The sequence below is a fragment of the Drosophila yakuba genome, chromosome 2L (assembly GCF_016746365.2).
Source record: "Drosophila yakuba strain Tai18E2 chromosome 2L, Prin_Dyak_Tai18E2_2.1, whole genome shotgun sequence".
NCBI classification, from domain to species: Eukaryota; Metazoa; Arthropoda; class Insecta; order Diptera; family Drosophilidae; genus Drosophila; species Drosophila yakuba.
The window spans coordinates 10773495-10784189 of record NC_052527.2 but is presented as its reverse complement, the minus strand read 5'-3'; the positions used below and the strand labels follow the sequence as shown (position 1 = coordinate 10784189).

The window sequence follows — 10695 nt, the reverse complement described above, 5'->3', positions numbered from 1 at the left end:
ATCCCACAAAAGTAGCTCAGCAGCGCCATCTGGCGTGCGGAACTGGTTCCCACTCCTTATCGAAGGGGTTGGAATGGTTCTAAAAAAGCCAAGACCACAGGTTCTATGCAAAAATCAGGGACTGGAAGTGAGAGACCATTCAAAGGGTTGAATGGGTGTTCATTTTTTATAGAAAGGGTGGTTCGACTCTTTTTTTTTACTCCCAACATTCAGTTTGTTTCAGACTCTGAAGAAGTGAGGACCTTAAAATGAAGCTAGGCATAGAACAAGTTTTAACCATCAATAATATGTATCTTCACAACACTCCAAAAAGTTTGCTAAGGTAAGAGACTATTTAAAATCATGAACTGCTTAATATCATTTATATTTTAGGTACTTCTCTGTAAAATAACAATAAAGTGAGGCGCAGAATAAATTTGTATTCGATTTATATTTGGTGAGTTTTCCAATGGAATTTTTAATGGTCTTGGAATTCTGCGTTCTAAAGAAAATAGCCATTGTTGCTAAAATGACAGGTTCTCATTATATTAAACCCAAATATAAATAATTCCTAAACACTGATGTTAGATGCGATCTTATTGCTAAATTTCCAATGCCTTTAAGATGAAAAGTCTCAAACATTAAGCTCATTAGGTTACCATACGATTTGATATGTGAGTTCCGAAAGCCCAAGATAAACTTCTGCATGTATGCCCTGCCACGAATCCACAACCAAATAAATAAACATCGAAGCACGCTTGCCGCAATCAAGACACAAAATAAGCATTGTTTGAACACGAGCCCAATGGGATCAATTTAAATATGTATTTTTTCAGTTTCTGCCTAACCCAAAAACCTGGCCACGCTTTCAAATTAATTCCAAACTCCAAAAAAAAAGCCACAAGTTTTTTTGTCGGATCATTTCCGTTTTCCTAACTGAAAATATTCCAGTCAAAACTTGACAAATTAGACAAATAGAAAACATGTCAAAGAACTGAGCGGATCGAGCTGACTGTCCGCCCCAATTAAGCGGCTCAAATACTTTTTTTTTTTACCAGTCATGGCGAGTGCGTAAGACCAGTGGATGTTGGTAAGAAGGTGTTGATAGGGGAAAGGGCAACCACCTGCTAATTAGAATAAGGAAAAGTGTTTATTCATGGTTTGTGGTAGGGAAAGCACCGACCAAGTGTAAAATCGAAGACAAAGGTTTTCGAACAGCCTGGAGATCTGAAAAATCTAAGTCTAAGGCTAGTTTCTAAATAATACTAAATACTGCTTAAATATGTATATTAAAAATCGAGCTTATCTTTATTCAAATTATCTAAAGTTTACATTTTAGTTTAATAGAAAATAGGCCAAAAATGGTATTTCTTTTAATAGGAACCAGTACAGATCACTGTGTATTAGGAACTCATAGAGAAAAGGTTGAGTGAAGGCATGATATTAATGTTCGTATCGTAGTTTCCTGATATCGATCAATGAATGCCCAAGACCTGAAAAAGGCGCCTAGTCATGCTTCCGCCTCTGGGAAGAAAGAGCTCCTCTGAATCGCATCCCATCCCATCCCAGTAGAATTCAGACACCTTGGGCCCATGTCGTCCAGCTGGCGGGGCCGGCATTTGGCCGTAATCAAAATCCTTTTATAGCATTTACATAGCAGCACATACAAATCAAGTAATGCCTGCTATTGGTCAGGTTTTTTTTCCCCCCGGTTTTTTGTACCTGGCCAACTGGCCAGCCACTTGTTGTGCAGTTAGAGTTAGTCATTGAGACTTGGGCCGCTGACAGGCGAGCCGATCTTAGCCGATCCGATCCAGTCGCTATGATCGTGGGAAAATGATCGATTTCATCAGGCCCGGAGAAGTGTCTCTCTCCCTAGACTACAGCCATGGAGTACATGACATCGAACATGCCTGGCGAGCTGGCTGGCAAAACGCAATTGAAACGTGTTCATAAAGCAATTTTCGACTTTTTTCCACTCCTCTTACAGCACGAAGCTGGGGTTTTTCTCGCCGCCGTTTGAGCTTTATGAAATGCATCTGACAGATTGTTGCCAATTTGGTAGTGGAGGCTTTTTGAATATTGATTTGATGACCGTGGAAAATGCCTTTTTTTTCCACTGGTCTTGATGGCTTGTTAGCCGTAGATAAGCACTAATAGACACTTAATGATTGATTAGGTAAAAATGTTATGAAAAACAGGGGTCTTGGGAAAATAAGCAGGGAATAACTATTACTATTTTTAATTTGTTCCTGCTTATAAAGCTTGAAAAAATAGATCGAAATAATATTTAAGGTTAAATAATTCAAAAACGAATTTTAATAGCCAGTCCAATGAAACCGAAAACCAACTGAGAGTATCAATAAAAACAATTTAATAAATGCTTTGTGTTTGTATACATTTATTGGAGATTTTATTGGAATTTTTATTTGAATTATTAAATCTAAAAATATTTAGATGTCACAATCGAATACGCCCCCATGAAAAATGGTGACATTCCCATTAGAAAATCATAAATTGGAATATGAGAAGCAAAGTTGCTCCACCCCAAAAGTATAATTTATATATGCACAGCCTTCTCGCCTCGCAAAAGTCAACACAACCTTATTGGCAATGGTAATTTTTCGCAACATTTTTATAATGAATTATTTTGCCACTTTTTAGTTGGCCATGCCTTTAAAGGCATTTTTCAGAGCTGCATCACCTTGTAATGGAATTTGTGTCTAATTGCCTCGTTAATTTAATTCATACCACATTAATTAATTCTCCTTATTAAATTAGGAACAAATGAATGTATATCTGAGAATATCATATTTTTCTACTGTATAAATTCAGGAAACTCACTCAACCAAAAACGGATTAAGTGGAGATGGCAAAAAAAAAAAAAGTGGAAAAAATCGCCAGCAAAGAGGCGCAAAAACTTGACCAGGCCAACGATGGATGGTGGCGAATTATTATGCAGCAGCAATTACTCGCCAATTGTCGTCGCAATGAGATAGTATAGAGAATGGGAACAGCAGAGGAAAAAGCTGTTCAAAAAGGCGATAATCCGGTCGTCGGGAACGATGGACGTCCTCCACGTCCAATGATCGCAATGATCAAACGCCTCTGGAACTGGGATGCTGGATGCTAGATGTTGGATGTTGGCCAGCTCAACGGTTTTGGCCCGGCCAGCAGCTACTATGACCAAATGCAGAGGATCAGCAGTCGTCAGTCGTCAGTCGCCCCCTGTGATTATTTTTATTATAATTGCGCGTTTATTGGCGTGAGGCTATGTGTTGCCACTCGAATCCGTGGGGACACCACACAATCGTACCGCCTCGACTGTGAGTGCTTTAAATTTCATAATCAAAAATCAAACACCATTATCAAATATATATATATATATCTATCGCTTTTCCACCATCACCAACTACAACTGCTAATGACGACGACACCTTGGTCGAAACATATACTCCTGGGCCCCCGATTCCATCGTCATCGTCGCTCTCTGGATGCTGAATGCTGAATGCTGGATACTGGACACTGTGGATACTGGACAATTCGAAAACATCCCACTAATTTTTCCATATATGTCCAAAGTGGTACACAAACGGCAAACGGCAAATCGGCTTTGATTTGTGTGGCAAACTTGGCGCTTGTTATACAGCATTTTTGCGTCTCTTAAATGCTGCATTTTCCCCTGCATTTCTTGCTCTTTAGTTTAAACGACCTATATGACTATCGGTTTGTTAAGAAGTCTATACAAATAATATTGTGTTAGATTATAAAATCTTGGAAACTTTCCTAAGGGTTTTTAAGCTGAAAATGTTTTAACAAACCTTTCTGCTGAATATTTGCAAAGTAAATGCTTTCTTATCTTTAGATTTTATTTAATTTAAAAACGTAAAAATAATTTCAAAAATTTAAATGTCAATTTTGTTACAAAGAGCCTTGTGTATTAATCAAAATTTTGTGTTTTCCTGGTTTACACATCAAAGTTAATAGTGCTTAAGAATGCTCGTACCAATTAAAAGAGGTTTACAAAATCAAACACAAGAACCCAAATTAAATTACAATTCCTATGTTGTCCATATCAGATTCTTTATATTGTAATGCCTAATGGCTTATTTCCCACTTCTCATATCTATAATCTCGATGGGAGCCTCACCTTCATTACCTCATCAATTTTTTCAAGCAAATGCAATTCAATTAGGAAGTGCATTTATAATAACCCAAGTCGAACTGTAAACTTTAATTTACCAACTTTTAAAGTAGATTTCAAATCAGGCAATTGCCGTTGGCGCCAACAGTTGCAACAAAGCCGTTAAACTGTTGGAAATCATCCTGAAATAATTAACTATTGAGCTGAAACGCAATTGAAAACACAAAAAGTGTTTTACAGATGGAAATCTCGAGCAATTTTCAGACCCAGTCTATCATTTAATAGAAAAAACCACTTGTAATGCTTGAATTTATTTTCACAGTTCAGGGAGGCGTGTTTTGAGGGTGGGGCTATGCTAAGTAAACGGTGATTAGATAAACTTGCATTAACATTCAAGCAAATTATATATACTATTCTTAGTAAACATTTCAAAAAAATAATACTAAGCCGTGCTTAAAATTGTTGTTTGCGTTTGTTGCACTTATTTACAGCACTCCATAAGTTTACATTTTAAAACGCCCAATATGTTTATAATTTTATAAATTCATTTATTTATGCACCATAAACTTTTATACGTCTGCACTAAAAGCAAATATAATATTAAGGCCAGACATATGTGCCCTAAGGTGCGATTTGCTTAAAAACAATTAAGCCGCAGAAGAAGCGCTAATAAAAAATTAAAATAATCAAGGGAACAGCACGCCAATGGCTCATTTGTAATGCTCCAGAAGAATTCCGCGTGTCAGCGGAGAGCTGAAGTGGATATATAGTATAGTGGATATATAATTACATCGCCTTTTGTTGTCTGCACTTTGCGTTTTGCGTTTGCTGCTGCTGCGGGTGTTGTAACGCGACAATTAAAGTTATAAAACTTTCTGTTTCTTGGCCGGCCTTAGCATAATCGCACAATTTGTCAACGAGTCTGTCTGCAACCGACCCCTTTCATATCACATTTAATTGTTTTTCCCTGATTGTTTCGCGCTTGCCTGTTTTTTAATATAAATGCAAAGTTTTGGGGTTAACCACTGCGCTTTAAATGCGTTAAAGAGAAAAATGTGGTTGGCATGGCGTGCTACAAGTGCGAAGTGAAAAATTGGCTTCCTGTTCTACACTAGGAAAAAATTCTTCTTACTGATACAAGTGTTTAGGAGAGTAGCCTGGATCACATTATAATGTTTAGTAGCTAAGCGTACCGAGTGGCCTAAGTACCTGACTCCATTTAAAATCGAATTACATTGTCACGCTATTCATTCACTTATTCAAGTAAAAACTTTGGGTCTATTAACATATTAACTTAAGATACTAATAGATCAGATAAAAATATAAAAGGATGAAGAAAATATATAATATGATGCCGAATGAATACACTATACTAGAAAATTACAATTCTTCGATTTTTTTCGCACTTAAACAGTAGCATTTCTGTTTTATTTATTATAAGGGCTGGTCGTTATCAAAACCGCAAAATCGCCATTATCTTTGGCATAACAATCATTTGGAATACTTTATGCCGCTGTTTTACCAATTATAATCAGATTAAACAAGACAAACGCATTTGGCGAACAGCGCAAAATGAGGGAATGCCATAAAGCAGCCAAATTATTGCAAATAAATATGGATGTAAAATCGCAGAATGAGGCGGCTAACAATTTGATTTGCTGCTACATTCTATCACATGAAATCGAGCAGTTTATGCTGAACAAAACTAACCATCGGGATTAGACCATAAAGCATGCTAGAGTGCTCGTGCTCGGCGGTGTATCTTCCAGATATCTAGATACGTACTCGCATCTAGACTGTGCGTGTCAGCGAGTGTGTAGTGTGTAGTGTGTCTTTCTCGGAGTCATATACGAATACGAATACGAAGTATAAGTATTCGTATTCGCATTTGGATTGGGATGCTTCATGGTGCACTGGGCCTGGCCTGGACCATCAAACCAGAACGGCCGCCTAGGAAGAATTCTGCCATAAATCATGGTCATAAAACTTAGCTGTAATCTGCGCGGAGAGTAGAAACACTGTTCTGTTCCTCGAGGTTTATATTATTTTTTCTTTTTGCGGAAGCATTGCGGACTTTCAACTGAGCATAACTTTGATTGATAATGATGTGTCAATAATATGTGTTTGCAATTTTATGCTGACTGAGTAATGTGAATGTAACATTGTGATGAAATGCCTCGGCTGGAGTAACATTTAAATGCTAATTTAAACATCGACTTAAGTTCCAGGAACCAATCCAACCATGATGGGAGACCATCAGCCGAAGGATTTTGTAATGACGGTATATTATCGTATTGTAATAGAAGCTTATTAGGCAAGAATTTCATGATTAGAGGAATTAGGATTTTTCACATTTTGTTACATTTTAAGGTAGTTTATGCGGAAATTTAGCGCTGCGTAAAGGCCAACTTGAAAAAGTTAAAGCGGGAGGGATTAGATTTTTATAGAAATATGAAACAATTTATGAACTAAAAAATAAATAATAACTAATAACTATTTAGGTATTAATATAAGATTAAGTTAAGATATTAGAATAAAATATTATAATTTTGTTTTTAAGTTTAAAATTTTATTGCTTAATTTAAATTACATTTTTTTGTCAGAAAAGTAAATAAAATAAGTTGAAGGGAAAATTAAAAAAAATTCATAAACAGAGTAGAATATCTAGTCTACAATAAATCATATTGTTGAACATAAAAAGGCATTTTTTTTCTTACTAATTATATATATATATAATCTTGGCAGGTGAGTAATAAAAGTGTACTTCCCTTACGGATAGGGTATCCCGGCTACCTCGGCATTAAATCTATAACTTCGCGGCCACAGTGAAGCGGCAACATTTGAATGACCAAAAGCGCGCAATGCGTGGAATTTGCATTCAAATTGGGGTCCGTTCACTTGGGGGGCCGGCGCCTTGAACAAAGTGGAAATACCGCAGAAATGCAAACGACAGGCTAATAAGCTCGAGCGGACAGTTTGGAATGCCTGGCCGGACTGCATATGGTAAACAATTGGCCAAGATCAGCTCCAGTTGCCCGGAATTATGCACCCAGGTCGTCGACTGCCGACTGCCGATTCGCAATTCCCGATGCCCGATCGCTGTTGACAGCTTTCTTAAACGCCGGCAAATTGAGCAACAGGTAAAATATCCAAGCCCGCGGAGGTGAATCAACTTAATTGCTGGCGGAATTGTGTCAGCAGATCGTGCGTTTGCGATATGCGATTTGTGAAGTAGCGGCGCCCTCCAAAACAATGCCCTTCAATGGAAACTCCGCGGGGCAGGTCCAACGTGAATGCTCTTCGCCATTCAATGGATCACCGTTTAGCTGGGAAATATTTCCCTCGAATTATTGATGATTAATTTACATTGTTGAGCTTATCCAGATGAAATAAAGTATACGCCATGGAAACAGAATTCTTAATCAGAGATTAAAAAAAATATTATGAGGCAGTATGTAATTTAATAAAAAACTATCTTTCAACATGTTGAAATAATAATTTTATTTTTTTTATATTAGAAGACATTGTTAACCAAAAAGTTAGTAAGCAACTAGCAATAACGTTAAAATGTCCTTTTATCTATTATCTATTATTTAGCTCTAAAACTAATAACAATTGGGTAAGAGTAGCACATAAATACAACAAAGTTTTACCTGGATGAAACGGAGAATGAAGAATACGATAAATAAATATATTCATGGGTAACACATTTTGGTTTGTACTGAATTAACCAAAACGGAAATCAAAAGAAATAAATATTAATTCCCCCTTCTTAACTCCCAATAAAAGCGCTTTTCTAATCAGTTTGCACTTAGTTAATAGCTGAAGCGGACCTAAAAATAGCGCTGCCAATAAGAGGCGTTGGCGAAACCAGTTTGCAAATAAAAAATCCAATTGGATAAATCCAGGCCCCAAAATAAAGATAAAGCCCCCCACTTTCGTCAAAGTGACAGTTAACGAGGCGCTATATGCAGGCGGAATGAGAGTCTATGCGAGCGTTACTCCCAATTGGACAGAGAAACGCGGCTCCACCTCCAATTGGATTAAGTAGGCACACACACAAGGGGGCGATAATCATAAATTTAAATAAGGCGAGGGAGCATGCGGGTGCGAGAGGGATGGCGAGCAACCAGATTTGAATAATGCAAAAGTGTGCGTTCCGAATTAGCGAGCGCGATTAGTTGTCTCTTTTTCGCCAATGGAGCAGCTTTTTGTGGAACCTAAGAGAGCGATCGCTGCTTTTTGCAGTCGTAGTGGTGCGCTCCAAGCACCGTCCAGCACCGCCACCCCCCCGCGATCGACTGTGGAGCGCGAAGAGAGAGAGCGAGAGATTTGAGACACAAGACACATTTTTGCTCTCAAAGGAAACTTAATTGTTTTTTTTTACATGCGAAAATGAATTTGTGTTTAAACATAACTCATTACAGCTTGGAAGAGCTTATGCTCGCTCTCTCTCTCTCTTGTCCCTCTCCCAGAATTGCAATGTTGCAAGCAGGTGTGTGTGCGAGTACCTGCAGCAGATACAAGCGCCTAAAGTCACACACACTTCGAGCAAAAGCACACACAGAGACACTTCACATTGCAATTGTTTGAGTGCACTGCCGTTTGTTTATTTGCCTTTTGTTTATATGGATTTGGCGAAAAACTTGTTGCAGCCCGCTGCCGTTAAAGTTGCCGATCCGTTGCGCATCTTTAAGATACTTTCAGCGAGCTCGCCTCAGTTGAGTTCAGCGTTCAGTGGTTGTAGCTCAAGTGCGCGCGCTCCCCGGACTTTGGCAACACATTGTGTCCTCCGCGATATCCCATGCGCTACTCTGCCGATACAATACGATCCCGAACGATTCGCTTCGTTTTGAAGATACCCCTCTAATAAAAATCCCCATTCTCGTCGCTCTCGCGTCGCGATTTTTCCGATCTCTTTTGTGCCGCAGTTTTTTGCGTTTTGACGGCGGCATTTGTGCGAATCGAAACGTGCTGCGAATGAGACGCAAATTCCGCTTTTGGAAACATCATAGTTTATTGAAAAACTATACGCTTATAGTTTTAAAGTGTGCCTACAATTGTGCAGATAATAAAAGGATAACTTATTACTTATTCACTTGAACGAAATGAATTTGGTATCCAAAGATTGAAAAGTTGTCTGAAAAGCTTAGCAACAGAGGTAAATCCCATGAGTATTCCATTAAGTTATGATAAATATAGAACAAATATAAAACTACATTTAAAACAAGGTGGATACAATCGGATGTTTATTGTATTTTATTTATTGAGTATTTTTGAACAAAATGTTTTATATGAAAGGTAGTTGCAAATAATTTGTTTATACTGTTTTGTTAGGTTAAAATGTGCAAGAAAATAATTCAAAATAATAGTTATTTAAAAATAAAATGTTCCAAGTTTGAAAGTTTTCTCAAAGAACTTATACAAATTTCAAAACGGCATTAGATGTAGATATATTATATAAAAGTCATAGATATAATTATATATTCTTAGGCGCCTTTATAATTATTTACCTTAATTTACGAAACAGTATGATCAAATTTCTCTTTTTTCTTAATTAAAACTTAATTAAATAAGTTTTGTGCCTTTTATATTGCTAAATAACGTACATTTTTTCCAAAAGGTTGAACAAAGTTAAACAATTTTACAACAAGTGACATCCGAAACTTTTTTTGATAACAGTTCCCCAGGCCACCTGGACCCTAATCATGATTCATACAATTAATCAAAGCCGTGTAGAATTTCACAATCCTAATCTGCAATCTTGAACAAGCTTTAATAAATGAAGCATTCTTGAATTTATGTTGCTTAGCGTTTTTACAGGGGCTTTCCCCCACCCGCAGCAGTAAATGGTGTTTGACAATCTAGGGCTTTCCACCATTTAAGATTCAAGAGGTACAAGGTTACTGAAAGTGTTAATAATAAAACAAAAGTTTACCATTTAAGAGGGGGGTATACGGGTGTATAAACCATTTTTAAGGAAGGCGCCTTGGGTTTCAGACCGGAGGTAAACAGAACCTGCATCAAAGTTTACTTTACAAAAGTTGAAGTGGAATACCTGTAACTCCAATGTCTTTCGCAATATCGCTGAGGTGAACCGTGGGGCGAGAAAAAAAAAATATTGAAATTGAAATAAATAAATACGGCAAACAAAGTGTAAGAAGAACCGATCGATTTACACTTTAAATATCGTACCACCCCGTCGTTCGATTTGTTTAATGTGTATATCCATATCAATACACAAGCGTACGAGTATATTATGTTGCCTTATTGATAAGGCTATGGTCTCGATATGTTTTATTAGCATAACACTTGTGGTGTGCCGCAGTTTTGAGTTCAAGTGCCTGTGGACAAGTTGGAGCTGCATTTCCTTTTGGTTGGACACTCAGTCTTGTTTTACTTTTTCTTATTTTTCTTATTCAAATGCCGTTATCTGGGTGGCGTATATAGATACAGCCGTACAGATACCATTACCATTTGCTGTAACGATCGAGTGATTGATTATTTTTACAGTACAATAATAAATATTTGTGCAGCGTTTGTGGCGTTGGCTGCTTAGCCTAATTAGATAA

At 37.4% G+C, this 10695-nt stretch overlaps 1 protein-coding gene and 1 long non-coding RNA gene across 2 annotated transcripts in view; both read left to right on the top strand.

Annotated features, from left to right (window-relative positions):
• The first annotated feature begins 218 nt into the window (after positions 1-218).
• Positions 219-6823, top strand: LOC120320713. The gene is made up of 4 exons (XR_005560239.2): positions 219-322; positions 373-436; positions 2815-3305; positions 3562-6823. It is a non-coding gene; the product is annotated as an uncharacterized LOC120320713 (long non-coding RNA).
• A 2038-nt stretch (positions 6824-8861) lies between these two features.
• The window catches only part of LOC6527399 (protein nubbin), a 44423-nt gene continuing 42589 nt past the window's right edge, over positions 8862-10695 (top strand). The window contains exon 1 of the mRNA XM_015198183.3: positions 8862-9284. The gene's annotated coding sequence lies outside the window, so the exon portion shown is untranslated. The remainder of the gene's footprint in view (positions 9285-10695) is intronic.